This window comes from Eulemur rufifrons, chromosome 30 (assembly GCF_041146395.1).
Source record: "Eulemur rufifrons isolate Redbay chromosome 30, OSU_ERuf_1, whole genome shotgun sequence".
NCBI lineage: Eukaryota > Metazoa > Chordata > Mammalia > Primates > Lemuridae > Eulemur > Eulemur rufifrons.
The window spans coordinates 121,592,299-121,606,613 of NC_091012.1; the positions used below are offsets into that span (position 1 = coordinate 121,592,299).

Genomic DNA, 14,315 nt, shown 5'->3' on the forward strand with positions numbered 1-14,315 from the left:
ACTGGAGTTTTCAATGGTAGTTAACACAACATGACAGAAGAGGGGAAAAAAAACTAAAAATAATGTAGTTAAAGAAAGAAAGAAGGCTTCGAAAATATTACCAAAAATAATGCAGTGAAAGAAATACTGGAATAGAGTTTCAAAAGAAAATTAAATTCAGTGTAGCAAAGAAAATCATGATTATTTGTGAAAATATGTGCAGAAGATAACTTCCACTGAGTTAAAAACCATGGTTCGCATGCAGCAAGACTGCTGGATCTTGCCTCTGTGTCATGGTAGGTTAGTATTCAAAGTGAAAATGCTACAAAACACAGTTGGAGATTAAATAATTCTCTGTCGTAGATCTTGTTTAAGAGACTCAGCCCACCTTAGAAGACTCTATGAAAAATAATGACAACCACTGAGACCACTGAAGCTCTGTTCTAGAAAGTAACAGAGCAAATCTTGGAGGAAATTGGATATCCTCCACAGGAAAGGATTCATGAAAAAATTACTTGACAATAATTCATGCTTCATTATTTCTGGTATCATGTGGTAATGAAGGCTCCAAAAAATAGATATATTGAAGTTTGCTTTTATCCAACACATAAAAACAAAACCCACATTATTTGTTTTCCATTCTGATGTATACTGTCCTGAAATGTTTAATTCTTCCTCTTTACCTTCATAAGCAGCATAGTAAGCAAAATAACATTTGTTATAATTTACAAATGTTATCAGCCATATTGATTTTACATTGCTATGCTTTTCAAGTTCCTAATCTCGTTTATAATATATGTCTGGCCTCCCTTCTAGATTTAATATTGCCAACTGCCATACTTTTTGTACATATACTCCTCCTGCTACTGAAAGTTCCTTTACTCTAATTTGATGTTTCTAATATTGGCTGGAGAATCAGGGAAACAAACTACTGTAACCAGAATGTTGGGTGGGAAGAATATGAGTATAGGTACCCTCTTCCAGCATTCTAGAGGTTTTCTAGAGGTAAGTGCATGCAAACAAGTAAATGGGCTTTATTTTTACTGCTCAGAGAAAATTTTTAAGTTGAATTTCCCGATCACTGCTCGATTAGAATAGTTTACAAAAAAAATCACTAGAGGTATGATGTACTCGTATAGGAAATAACTGACAAAAATTTAAAGAAAGTCAAACAAAACATTTGAACTTGGGAAATATTTTACTGGGAATTGGAAACAGTGTATAGTTATTATCTGTGAACTTCTTAAAGACCACCATCCACATCATAATAATGCATGTAATGCACGTGACCTCATTAAATTTTTAAGACAATCAGTGCTTGTGTAGTTCTTCAAAAAGAAGAAAATATTATCTCTTTGTGGCTTTGTTTATATCAAAATCATGCTCACTCTTCTTCATCTATTAGGCAGAGAATTTTCCTCAAGGAACTCTGGAAATGGTGCCAAATTAAGTCAGTCTGTGACCATCAATGTTAATTCTACCAAATCAGGAAAGTGTAGGGAAATGCACCTAACCCCAAACCCCTGGGACCTGTGCAGTTTCAAGACTTTGAGATAGATAAGTCACACTCTCTGTACTTCAGTTTCCTCTCGCATCTCACTGCCTGCTTTCCTCAGAGCACCACTACTCTGGTCTGTTTTATTCTTCGTTGCTGAGAAGTCAGGTATGTCACTCTTGTTAAAAATAAACTACAAGATTATTCAGTAAGTCGTCGTTGTAAAAAGCACCTCCAAGAATCTGGTCCATTAGAACCCCTTTCTAATGCCTGTGGCAAACGTCTTACTGTGGTAGTTATTCTGATCTGAATAGATGAAGGCAGCACTTTTGCTATTTTGGTAGATGTACAGGATGAATTTAACTCACATATTCTAGCTTCAGTGAAGCACATCTTCCCATAAAGAGAGATCTGCTTGAATGTTGCCAAAATCTGCAGGACTCCGAATTCCAAAATGCCAAAATACTTATGAAATATATAACATAATATAATATATATACGAATTAAAGAAGAAAACTAATTAATTTTCAATTTCACAAAGACATTTACAAAGGCTTCTTCAATTATGTGGCCTTAGATATATAGAGCAAAAATTTTTCATTTTAGAACAAATTATCCTCCTCTATCAGATACACAATAGCTATTGCATATTGGTTATATTATATGAACCATAATAGTCCAAAGTTCCTTGCAGGAGTGAGATGGTAAGAGTGAATAATGAGGTCTTGGATCATTTCAATGATTATTATATCCTTATATGCAACAAACTTTTGCACATTACATCCAAAATCCCAGATGACAGCTTTCCAAATATAACTCATATATAAACAGGTCCAGCCTCACAGCCAAATGACTCTAGACACCTTGATCCAATGAGTACCTCTAATCAAAATTTTCTTAAAGGAAGCTATATAGAAGTGTCCCACAATGTTTCACAAATAAAACGTCCTAAAAATACTGATTAGACATCATTCCCTCTCCCTAAATTGAAGTTGGTAAAACAAACACCTCTTACTTTTGTGTCTATTCTTCCACACTCTCCACTGAATTTGTTAACCATCAGACTGACTTTTATTTCTCCCTTCATTATCCACTGTCTTACAGAAGCATGTCTATAATTTCTACCTCTGCCTACCAGCCATGTAATATTATATTGGACTGAATATTTGCAGAAGAAAGGAAGGGGAGGCCTCTACTTTCACTTTAACAGTTTCTGTTAATATTCATGGGACAGTTGATGAATAGAATTCTTCACTTTGTCATACCAGTTAGAGACACAGATTTTTGTTAAGTGACCTTTCTCGTGTTTCTCAAGTTACATCATATATATAACATTCTTCATTCATTCATTCATTCATTCATAATATATTTACAGAGATTCTTTAATGTGCATACCTCCACATTAGGCACTAGAGAAGATGGATATGAAAAAATGATAGATGTCCTGTGTGGTCTGCATCCTTCAGACACATATTGCTGAATTGAAGAGACAATGACAACAGTCTTGAGCCTGAACATGACATAAAATCTAGAAATTACCTACTATTATAGTTTACACTTAGAAAGTTTTCTTCTTGGCTAGCACCATAATGCCCTAAACTATGTAATTTATTATTATGCATTGAATTAAATCTCCAAATGTAGAATGGAGGAACAGTCCACTACGCATGGCAAGTAATACAAGGTCATGCTTTTGCTACCTTAGGAAAGATCCAGGGGGAGTGCACATGCGTGCAAGAGGGGGCGGGTGGGTAAGGATCACTGGCGAGATCCCGAGGCGAGGCTCGAGCGCCCACCCCCGCCCTGGCCCCCGGCGCCCACCTGGTTGGCCCCGCCAGGCCCAGCCAAGATCAAGGCCATCCTTATCTTCAAAAACCACAGGAAGCCGGAGGCTTTCGAAGTTCTACCAGCCTTACAGTGAAGATACACAACAGCAAGTCATCAGGGAGACTTTCCCTTTGGTATCTAAGAGAGATGAAAATGTTTGTAATTTCCTAGAAGGAAGATTATTAATTGGAGTATCTGACAACAAACTGATTTATAGACATTATGCAAAGTTATATTTTGTCTTCTGTGTGGATTTCTCAGAAAGTGAACTTGGCATTTTACATCTAATTCAAGTATTCGCCGAAACATTAGACAAATGTTTTGAAAATGTCTGTGAACTGGGTTTGGTTTTCCACATAGACAAGGTTCACAATATTCTTGCAGAAATGGTGATGGGGGGAATGGTATCGGAGAGCAACATAAATGAGATTGTTATGCAAACTGATGCACAAAATAAACTGGAGAAATCTGAGGCTGGCTTAGCTCCAACCTGTCCTGTATCAGCTGTAAAGAATATGAATCTTCCTGAGATCCCAGGAAATATTAACACTGGTGATATCAGTATAAAAGTGCCAAACCAACTCTCTTTTAAATAAAAAATTTAAAAGGCCACTCCCAGGTAAAATGCAGGAGGAAAAGTCATCTAAGTTTACCATGCAGCTTAACAAAAATAGAGGAGGAGAGTCTTAACTTTTGCTCTTGGATTTAAGTCAAGATACTATATAGAAATTGTGTAAAATCAGTATGGAAGTTCAGTGTTGCTTTTCTTGCTCAGTGATTTTAAAGAAATTGAGTAGTTTCTGTGTGATTTTTTCTTCTTTTCTAAACTGCATTCCTATGGCCACCTAAGACATGCCTCTATGTATTGGCTACTACAGTATTTCAAAAAGTATTTGAGACATTTCTTTATGTACAACCCAAAATCCTGATGTTTTGTATGGATCACAAGTGCAGCATTCCTTAATTCATTCTGCTATATGTTACACAATTGTTATTTAAAAACCAAGTATGTATCATCGCTTCTCGGCCTTTTGGCTAAGATCAAGTGTAGTATCTGTTCTTATCAGTTTAATAAAAACCAAGTATGTATTGCATGAAAACATTATGACCTTTTTCTCTTAGTTTAAATAAACTAGAAGGTAACTGGACTTCTAAGGCACCTTTCTGTTTGCCTGGTATCTACTTTAGCAATAATTTTTTTTACAGCCCTCTGACTCAACAAAGTAAATAAAAGTATATTTTATCAATGTTAAAAAAAAGAAAGAAAGAAAGATCAGGCCCCCAAACCCAATATCTTCACAGTTGATGTTATTATAGAGTGTGAAAAGCTCAGGGTAGAAAAGCATTGTTGCCTGTATATGAATGGAAAGAGCAGATACATTGCTTGAGTCTTCTGTGGAAGGGTTCAGTAAAAGTGTACTGCTGCTGTCAAATACGAGGTATTAGATAGAATCATAAAACATCATGTGCAGTTATTAAACATTATTTTAACCAATTAATGAAAAATGGGGAAAGATCATTTTTCTATAGCCTTGTGAAAATATATGAATGCCAACAAAATAGCTGCTTAGCTGTTTTAAGTGTTATTGTATTTTAAAAGGGTTCAAGGTAAATCTATCAATATGGCAATGAGCACAACAAATAAATCGGAAATCGTCAGAGTGCCTTTAAATTCCTGTAGCTTTCAAAGCTATCTAACCCTCTAAGCCCTCAACGGATAACAACATAAATTTCATATTCAGTTGAAACAAAATAACAATGTGTACCTATGGCTATCAGTGTTGATTGATATATCGTTGAAATAGTTCTGTTCCAGCACACTGTATTTCATAAATATGCTTTATATACATTGTAGGTCTGTGATATTCATTCTTGTTTTATGATTTCTACTTCTAGCTCTATGAAAACTTCTCGGCCAAATCTCCACTAAATGATATACGACTGTAGTCCGTTTGCTTGAATTAAAGTCTCCAAATGTATTTTGTGTGATTTTATATCATTTTGAACTTTATAATGCAGGCTATGAATAATTCACTTTGGTTGAATAAGAGGCATCTAAAGGTGAATAAGTGAGTAACTAGAATGATGCATTTTAAATATGGTCCCTGAGCACTTTAAATTCCTAAGCTGTTTTGTAAACAAAAAGTAAAGTATAAAAAGGGTACATTAAGGTTTCAAAGGTTTTCATCCAAATCTCAAAAGTAAGTACAGAAGCTAAAAGCAAAACACTTAAACAGCAAGCAACCAGTCCAATAGAAAATGTACAAATAATAAATGCACTCTAGCCAGGGAGACAGAGCAAGACTCTTTCTCAAAAAAAAAAAAAAAAAGAAAAAGAAAGAAAGAAATGTACAAATAATAAAGGGAAGGTAATAAAAATGTTAAAATACATTGATGATAACATAAAAAATTAAAACAAACAGACTACATTTCCCTTAAAAAAGATAAGGCGGATGCTGTCCTGGAAACTACAGAGTCACAAATGTAAAACAAACCAAAAATTTCTTAGAGGGCATGTAAATGCCTCTGTCACTTATAATTTTATTATAAAAAATACTTTATAAAATTTAATTATGTGTTCAAAAAAGTAGTTGTTTAAAAAATTTTTGAGTTTCATCAAATGAAATTTTGTGTTGTCTTTTATTTTGATAGACAATTTTGAATTTATTGGAAGAAAAACATTTTTAAATCATAAGAAAATAATTTTTATTTTTACATTTCCCAGTATTCACATTTTTTAGTGAAAATATGTCAAATTATTATTGAATGCAATTACATTTTTTAATCCTTTAGGTCATTTAATATAATAAATTATGTGAAAATTCAGTTATAACAACACAACTAGTAATTTTTCTGATATTAAAGGAAGAATACATATTTTATACAATAGATATACAATTATATAAACTATGTCTTTATTTAATTACCCATCTAATCATTGCTAAACTATCCACATATGATAATTAAATTTTGATTAACTTTACTATTAATATTTTGTGACTTTTAGTCATATGAAACCCAGAGCATAACATAAATTTTTCTGCTTTGAATATTTTTGAAGTTAAGAAAATAGTACATTTTCTTTTTTTGTTACATTTTTATTTTTTTAATTTTTTAAATTTATTTTTTAATTTCAGAATATTATGGGGTACAAACACTTTGGTTTTATATATATATATATGTAGTACATTTTAAACAGTATTTTTAGCTTGAATTTTAACTTTAAAATATTAGGACTCATGGAATATAGCTTTCTATTTTTACCTTTGCCCAGGGTCTTACAAATGATGGGAGTGGGCCTACAAAATAGCACCATGTCTGTTTTTAGAAAATGGCAAAATTATGGCACACTTTAGAAAGAAATTGATAGTATCTTCTTGTCTGGCAATATATAACTTGTATTTAAATAGTAGTAATCCAGGCTGGGCACGGTGGCTTACACCTGTATTCCCAACACTTTGGGAGGCCAAGTTGGTAGGATTGCTTGAGGCCAGCAGTTTGAGACCAGCCTGGGCAAGAGTGAGACCCTATCTCTGCAAAAAAAATTTTTTTTTTAAATTAGCCAGGCATGGTGGCACACGCCTGTAGTCCCAGCTACTTGGGAGGCTGAGGCAGGAGGATTGCTTGAGTCCAGAATTTTGAGATTACAGTGAGCTATGATCAAGCCACTGCATTCTAGCCTGGGCAGTAAAGCAAGACCTTGACTCCAAAAAAAAAAAAAGTAATCCAAAGGAAATTTTTCAAAACAGTGAAGAAACTGGAAGGGCCTATGACAAAATATTAACAATTATACTGTCAATTTTTATTTGTGAAATTACTTCCATCCTTCATCTTCAGTATATTCCTTTATTATTTTTTGTATTTTCTAGATAGTCTACAGTAATCATACAGGATTTTATTAATATGAGATTCTAATTTAAATATGCCCTCTATTTTATTACCAAGATTCACATAACTTTAAGCATTTCCATTTCCATGACCCCAGTGGTCTTTAATTCGGTTATTTGTTTTTTTATTTTTTTATTTTTTATTTATTTATTTATTTTTTATTTTTTATTTTTTTATTTTTTTTTGAGACAGAGTCTCACTTTGTTGCCCAGGCTAGAGTGAGTGCCGTGGCATCAGCCTAGCTCACAGCAACCTCAAACTCCTGGGCTCAAGCGATCCTCCTGCCTCAGCCTCCTGAGTAGCTGGGACTACAGGCATGCGCCACTATGCCCGGCTAATTTTTCTATATGTATATTTTTAGTTGTCCATATAATTTTTTTCTATTTTTAGTAGAGACGGGGTCTCGCTCTTGCTCAGGCTGGTCTCGAACTCCTGACCTTGAGCGATCCACCCGCCTCGGCCTCCCAGAGTGCTAGGATTACAGGCGTGAGCCACCGCACCCGGCCTAATTCAGTTATTTGAATAATGCATTTCCTTAAACAAGATCATTAAAACAAAACCAATACTTTAAAAAGTAGTGATATAAAATGTCATATTCTCCTTCTATTTATATTAACTGATAATAAAAAGTATTTGAACAAATTGAGTGGAGAAACTTCCTTAATTTTATTTTTGTCTTTTTTTATCCTCTCCCCTCCCCTCCTCTCCTTGCCTCTCTTTTTCTTCAACTTATACTAGGATGTCTTCAACAAATTGATCACAACCCCTTTCTTGATTTTCTTAGGGCAAGAAAAAAAAATCTGTCTTGCCTTGGTGACAATAAGGGTCTGGTAAAATAAAGGTACATAGACAATAGACAAATAAAATGATGAATTTTGAATTTACGTATTTCTATGGGATTTAGAATCATATTACATATTGCAAATATATTTTCAAAGCTGTTTCTTTAACTTTATGATCAGAAAATTTAAAGTACAAGTTTCTCAGAAGCTTTCATTGTTAACCAAAGAGCTTTCAACAGTACTAAAAAACAAAAGTTCAACATTATGTTGAGTGAAGTAAGTCAGGAACAGAAAGATAAATCCTGCATGTTCTCACTCATATGTGAGAGCTAAAAAAAGTTGATCTTACAGAAGTAGACGGTAAAATAGTGATTACCAGAGGCTGGGAAGGATAAGGTGGAGGAGGATAGAGAAAGACTGGCTAATGGATACAAAATTACAACTAGATAGGCGGAATAATTTCTAATGTTCAATAGCACTATAAGGTGATTATAGTTAATAATTCATTATTACTATATATTTTCAAATGGCCAGAAGAGAGGATTTTGAAAGTTCCCAACACAAAGAAATGATAAATGTTTTAGATAATGATATGATACTTGTCGTGATTTGATTACTATGTACCCCATTAATATGTACAATTATGTATCAATTAAAAAATAAAAAACATATTTTTAAAAAGTCCAACATATATCACCAACCCTGCAGAATTTAATTAAAAATTTGTCATGCTTATGTAACCACAGCACTTTCTTAATCAAAAGTTTTGATATTTTTGTCCATGCCCTTCTTGGGCTACTTCTGCACAAACTTTAAAAAGAAATATTTAAAAGTAAGAAATAATAAAACTGGCTATCTAACAATGATGGCAATGATGATGCTTATAATGATAATTAGCATGGTAGCAAGGAGGAGAGAATTAAAGGTGGTGGTGGTAATAGTAGTATATGCATTTGGATAGGATGTTTGACCATTAGTAACCAGAAGCCCAACCGAGGCAGATTAGCACAGAATATATGGACAATGAATTAGTGTTTAGTTGGCATAGCTTCCTGGACTATTAGAACTGCAAAGAAATGTAAAAATTACTCATCTATTTCATTTTATTTATAATGTTTTGTTTTTTAACACAACTAAAAAGGAATATATATATGATTATAGAAAATATGGAAAATGGGAAAATGAAGAAAGCAAAAATTACATACAATTTTATTATTTAAAATTGTGATTAATATTCCAATCTATATTTTCTCTCTACATGTAAGAATGTTTTAAAACTAAGGGCTATGATAAATGTATGCATTTTTATCTACATATCAATCTATATGTACATCATTGTGTATATATTATTTTGAAACCTGATCTTTAATTAAGTTTTTGTTGTGTGCCCATTCTTTTTAAGTTTTTATTGTGGTAAGAACACTTAACATGAGATCTACCCTCTTAGCAAAATTTTAAGTACACACTACAGTATTATTCACTGTAAACACAATGTTGTACACAGCAGTTATGCACCTATTCTTATAACAGACATTTTTACTATTCAGTATTTCAGCCATAAAGGTGAACTTGCCTTCCTATAAATGTTTGCAGCCAATGATGTTGATTACTCAATAAAGAGGTCTACACAATTTACCTTGTGAAATTAATAGAACCTTAACACTTAAACCAGAAAAGAACAAAATAAACAACAAAAAATTATTGGTAAAAATTTCTTATAGTATATAACTTGTATACATATAAAAATCAGTAAATACAATTTGACACTATAAAACTCATGACCTAATAAGGTTTATGTCAGAAAAGCAAAAGAGAGTTCAATATTTAAAAACCTATCATTGTGATTCACTATATTAACACATGAAGCAGAAAAGCCAAATATTCTTTTAGTAGAAGAAAAAGAAATTTTGATAACATTACCACATATGTTAATGCACTTAGTGAGCTAGAAAAATGGAAACTTCCTTAGACTGACACCATAAGGCATTTAAAAGGTCAGACAGATTCTCACTGAACACCAGGATAAGTTCAACATTGATTCCATTACTGCTACAATCAATCATTGTTCTGGATGTCCTATGCTAGATAATAAAAGATCAAGCTGAAATAAAAATCTGTGTCTTTATGTGTCAGATGTTTGCCTATAAAATTAAAGAAAATCAATGAAAAAATTATTATAATGAATCAATTGGTTCAGCATGCATGCTATATTCAAAATCAACTTAAAAATCAATACCATTACTTTATATCAATAATAACCAACTAGCATTTGTGATAGGAAAACAAAACACGTTACAATGCCAATTTAATTTTAAAAATCCCCAGGAATAATGTTAACCAAAAGTCTGTATCAATTTAATAGAGAAACTTACATAGCATATTTGAAGCACAAAAAAGAAAGCCTAATAAATGAGAAAATATACAGTTTTTCTGGATAAAAATGCATCTTGTTCTAAAAATGTCAATTATCTCTTAATTTCTTCAAATTCTATGTATATCCAATGATAATATCAACATGCCCTTTGCCCAGATATCCGTATGACTCATTTTCCCTCATCTGTTTCACATATTTGACTTTCTGACATTTGTCTTTCTTGACAAGTCTATTTAAAATCCCTCCAACTCTCCCTATCACTTGCCATATTATCTCTACAGTAGTTATCATAATCTGATATTTCATATATTTTATTTATTACTTCATTTTCTCTATCAAACCTCCCCCGGCCTACCACTAGAGTATAAAATCCATGAGAGCAGATGTTTTATCTGTTTTTTATTTGCATGTCTCCAGCACTAAGAATAGATCTTGGCTGTACCTCAATACATATTTTGAATGAATGAATGAACAGGTACCACTAGGGATATCTGGAGAGGAATGGGAAGGACATAATAGTTGAACGCAACATTTTTTATAAATTGGTTGCTTTATTACATTCCAAAATACACAATGAGTATGAGAAGTTGTACATAGTGATTAATTTTGTGTGGTAAAAATATGAGCTTTTCATATTTTGCTATACTTTTAAAATTTATCAAAATTAAAATATGAAAAATAACTCTCGAAAAATGAGATAAAAATCATTACCAATACAAAGGATATGTACACACTTGAGATTCTTAATTAATATCACCAGATTTTCAAAAATAGAAATAACCTAGTACTCAATAAGTTAACACTTTAAAGATAGTACAATAAATCTCTAATGAAATTTTAAACAGGTATTAAAAGGCATATGCTGCCATTCAGAATATCTAATGACATGATAAAATGTTCTAGATAAAATCTGAAGTGAAGAAAGTAGGTCATGAAACGGTGTACAAAGCAAGACCTTAAATTTGCTATATACGGGGTTATGTATATATGTACTTATGTATAACACGTAAAACAGCAAAGAAATAGAAACATTTTAACAAGATTTCTCTCTCAGAAGTGAAATTTTTAGAGATATGTTTCATGTTTTTAATACTTCCAGAATTCTTAGAGAAAATTTTATAATTAGGAAAAAAAGATAACATTTCTTATAAATCAAATTCACCCTGCTGTATTTGATTTTTGTACTTGAGATTATCTGATATTCAAAAATGTTTATATTTTTGTTCCAGTGGTTAGCATTATAATATATTTATATAATTACCTTTAGTCCTTTATTTATTTCTAAAAGTGTAATATTCCCTATTATGGACAAAGATTTTATCCTCTGGTGTCGTTTCCCTTCATCTCCTCCCTATTCTCTACTAGGCTATCCGATTTATTTAAAAGTATTATATTTGTTAGTTTTTACCTTTGTCCTGTTATATTTTTTATTCCCTCATGTATTATGAAAACTAACTCATTGCATGCTATAATTTTCTGAACATCAAGATATAGATGGGATGGTCACTGTGTACTCACAAACTATAGTGGTTGTCAGGCTCCATACCAGTGGTTCCAGAGCCTCTGGTGCAAAAACATCTCATGCTTCTCATGTTTGTGACTGAGAGTCGAGTCCCTAGAATTCCAGACAAACCTTTTTTTGTTGCTGTTCTTGTTTTTGTTGTTGTTGTTACTGTTACTGTTAAAGCCCTCTCAATGCTTTATATTACAAAATAATTTACTGATCATAATGCTTCAGGCTTTTCAGATTTTTGTATCAGTAAAAGCCCTGGAGAAAACATAATCTACCTCATGTGGTTCCAATGAAGAGACATTAAATGAAAGTCTCCTTATGGTGGTGTGAATAGATTTAAGGGAATAAGCAAGGGATAGGGACGGCACCCATAGACTAGCAACAGAGGAAAGCTTTTATCACACCAAAGTCCGAAGAGGAAAGAGAAGGAAATAGTGTTACTGAATCTCAGAGAGAGAGAGAGAGAGTGTGTGTGAAAGAGGAGAAACCACACTGTGGGAACTATGGTTGTGAAGGAAGAGACAAGATGTATAACACCAAAGTCAGTCCAGAATAGGGAAGAAAGGTCCTACATCCGTCTAGTCACCCTATGATCGCTCATTGAGATGATGCCTCTCACTCACTGAACCCAGTGAATATCCAGGTGAGAAGGGAGCCTTCAAGATTTAGTCAACAGACAGGGCTTAGCCTCCCAGGTGACTAATCAGGGAAGAGAAGGGAAGAAAAGTATCTGTATGTGTTTGAAACTGGCAATGGAGACTCACACAGGTTACCACTTTTGCCACTCAGCAAATGCAACAACCATCACTTCTGTCTGATGCCAGCATTTCTTGCAGACTCCTCTTTAAACTAGACTTATTTTTATGACAATAGACTACTGTTTTGATTATTGTAGCTTTGTAATATAATTTGAAATCAGGAAGTGTGATGCCTCCAACTTTGTTTTCTTTTTCAAGATTGCTTTGTCTATTAGGAGTTTTTCATAATTCTATACAAATGTCTTTCTGTTTTTGTGAAAAATGCCATTGGAGTTTTTATAGGGATTATGTTGAATCTGTAGATCACTTTGGGTAGTAAGGATATTTTAAGAGTATTAATTTTTCCAGTATGTGAGTACAGGATATCTTTCCATTTATTTGTTTACTCTTCAATTTCTATTATCAATGTTTTATAGTTTTCAGGGCACAGATATTTTACCTCCTTGGTTGCATCTATCCCTAAGTATTTTATTCTTTTATGATACTATTGTAAATAGCATTGCTTTCTTGATTTCTTTTTCAGATAAATTGTTATTGATGTAAAGAAATGCATGTGATTTTTGTGTATTGATTTTATATCCTGCAACTTTACTGAGTTTATTTATTATTTCTAACAGTTTCTTTGTGAAGTCTTTAGGGTTTTCTATTAATATATATAGGAACATGTTATCTTTAAAAAAGGGATAATTTTACGTCTTCCTTTCTGATTTGGGTGCCTTTTACTTCTTTCTCTTGTCTCATTTCTCTTGTTAGTACTTCTAGTACTATGTTTAACAGAAGTGATTAGAGTGGGCATTCTTGCCTTGTATGAGATTTTAGAGAAAAAGCTTTCAGTTTTTCCCCATTGATTAAGATGTTAGCAGTAGACTTTTTATAAACCTCCTTTATTATGTTGAGCACATTTCTTTCTAAACTTTTTTTTTGAAACAGAGTCTTGTTGTCTTTGAGACGCAGTGGCATCATCATAGCTCACTACAACCTCAAACTCCTGGGCTCAAGCGATCCTCCTGCCTCAGCCTCCCAAGTAGCTAGGACTAAAGGCATGAGCCACCATGCCTAGCTAATTTTTCTATTTTTTGTAGAGATGGAGGAGGGGTCTTGTTCTGGCTCACGCTGGCCTCGAATTCCTGATCTCAAGCAATCCTCCTGCCTCGGCTTCCCTGAGTGCTAGGATTACAAGGATGAGCCACCGCACCAGTCCTCCTTCTATACCTATTTTGCTGAGAGTTTTTCTCATGAAAGGATACAGACACATAGACCAATAGAACAGAACAGAGAACCCAGAAATAAACCCAAGCATGTATAGTCAACTAATTTTCAGCAAGGGCACCAAAAAGACACGATGGGTAAACGATCACCTCTTCCAATTTGTTGGGGAAACTGCACATCTACATGCAAACAATATGAAACTGGACCCTTATTTTACACCACACACAAAATTCAATTCAAAATGAGTTAAAGACCAAAAGAGAAGAATTGAAACCATAAAACTCCTAGAAGAAAACATAGGAGAATATGTCCTTGACTTTGGCCTTGGCAATGGTTTTTTTGGGTACCACACCAAAAGTTCAGGCAACAAAAGCAAATATAAACAAGTGGGACTACATCAAACTAAAAAGTTTTTGCATAGCAAAGGAAATAATCAACAAAAGGAAATGGTAGACTATGAATTGGGAAAAATTATTTGCAAATCACATAT

At 33.2% G+C, this 14,315-nt stretch overlaps 2 pseudogenes; both read left to right on the forward strand.

Annotated features, from left to right (window-relative positions):
* The first annotated feature begins 921 nt into the window (after positions 1–921).
* Positions 922–3,897, forward strand: LOC138379045 (AP-3 complex subunit sigma-1 pseudogene; annotated as a pseudogene).
* A 419-nt stretch (positions 3,898–4,316) lies between these two features.
* Positions 4,317–4,483, forward strand: LOC138379180 (U2 spliceosomal RNA; annotated as a pseudogene).
* Positions 4,484–14,315: the final 9,832 nt, after the last annotated feature.